The 1762-nt window shown below is 45.1% G+C and overlaps 1 protein-coding gene across 1 annotated transcript in view; it reads left to right on the forward strand.

Annotated features, from left to right (window-relative positions):
- Positions 1-1508, forward strand: part of ID2 (inhibitor of DNA binding 2, HLH protein) — a 3215-nt gene extending 1707 nt beyond the window's left edge. The window contains exon 3 of the mRNA XM_018563020.1: positions 1106-1508. The gene's annotated coding sequence lies outside the window, so the exon portion shown is untranslated. The remainder of the gene's footprint in view (positions 1-1105) is intronic.
- Positions 1509-1762: the final 254 nt, after the last annotated feature.

Consider the following 1762-nt stretch of genomic DNA (forward strand, 5'->3'; position numbering starts at 1 on the left):
TCCACTTCCATCCACTTCAATGTCTTGTGGGCTCCTGCCATCGCTCTGAGTGGTTGCATTTAATCAAATAATTGATGCAAGCAGTAGACTGGCGCCTCCATGCTTTGCTGTAAAATACATCCAAGGAGAGAACGGCTTAAACACCCTCTTTTTTTTTTCTTTCCCCAAACCTCATTAACTTGATTAACTTGTGATGTGCCTAGCAGCCTGCCCTAGTCTCATTATGTTAATTGTGACTGCCGTGGCCCCTTGCTAGCTAGCCCCTGGGCTGTGTAATGTAGCCCCTGGACTTTGCAGCAACCCCTTGTTAACCACCCCCCATGCTCTGCAATGTAGCCCCTTACATTGCTGTGGCCACTCATTAGCCTCTGTGCTTTGCAGTAGCCCCTTGGCTCTGCAATGTAGCCCCTTACTTTGCACTGGTCCCTCATTAGCCCCTATATGTTGTAATAGCCCCTGTGCTTTGCAGTGGCCCCTCATTAGCCCTCAGGCTTTGTAATAAAGCCCCATGGCTTTGCAGTGGCACCTTTAGCCCCTGGACTCTGCCATGTAGCCCCAAGGGCTTAGCAGTGGCCCCTCATGAGCCCCCGGGCTTTGTAATGTCGCCCCTTAACTTTGCAGTGGCCCCTCATTAGCCACCAAGGTGTTTTATGTAGCCTCTGTGCTTTGCAGTGGTGCCTCTTTAACCCCTGGGCTTTGTAATATAGCCCCAGGGCTTTCACTGGCCCCTCATTAGCCCCGTGGGCTTTGCATAGCATCAGACAAACTTTCACCCCCCTCCCAGTATATTATGCTGTTTGTAAATGAGAGCATAGTCTCAGTTTGTGTGTGTGTGTGTGTACACACAGGTCTCTGGTGCAAAGCTGATGTTTAGGTCTAATCTGGGGGTGATGGGAGATGTGTGGGGTCTGGCATGTGACATAGGGAGTGTGGGTGAAGCGGCCTGTGGCTTGGGAAGGGTTAATCCCCCAGCTCCTGTGTACATCTGGAGGACTGGGTTCGCCCCCAGTGAGTGTTTGGTTAAATGTTCAGTGTGGCTTCCTCACTGGCGCCAGTCTGTCTCCTGATCGCTTCCACTAAAGGCCTCCTTCTCAATCTCTTGCAGGTGTTCCGATTGACTGTTTTTCTTTGCACAACATGGCTACAAGACTTCTCTATTTCATTATTTGAGTACGGCATTTGTACAGAAGCTTGTGGAAGAGGGGGGATCGCTGTGGCTATGAAAAGGGACTCAAAAAAATTTATTTTATTTATGAAAAGACTTTAATTCTCCTTTTCTAACAGAGAAGGCTTGAAATCTACTATTCTCTCCTGCAATGGGGAGTGGAAGCTAAACGAGTTACCACAAGGGGATTTGCCACTTACCAACAGCTATTTTAATGCCTTTTTATTTAATAAAAGGTGAAGCATCAGGCAAAGCGGACGGGAGTTATAGAGCTGTACTGGATCGGGACGTCACCTCCGGGACTGAACGAAAATTTGTGTGTATATAGATTATTAAATAAGAATTGTGAACTCTTTAACATTCCAAGTCTTTTCCCCTCCCTTGTACAGTGGCAGAGATTTTTTTTATTTCTGCAAAAAAATGTGTAATGATGAGAAACAAAATTTAATCATGCTAAACTTTTTATAAAAGTTTGGTTGTAAGCTTTTTTTTTTTTTTTATACAGAATAAATCAATGGTGTTTATTGAAATGAATGATTTTAGTCTCTGTGGGTTTAATCAAACAATAAAAAGTATCGCCTGTATGTATTAGAAATG

This window comes from Nanorana parkeri, unplaced genomic scaffold, assembly GCF_000935625.1.
Source record: "Nanorana parkeri isolate BGI_ZX_2015 unplaced genomic scaffold, ASM93562v1 scaffold623, whole genome shotgun sequence".
Taxonomy (NCBI): domain Eukaryota; kingdom Metazoa; phylum Chordata; class Amphibia; order Anura; family Dicroglossidae; genus Nanorana; species Nanorana parkeri.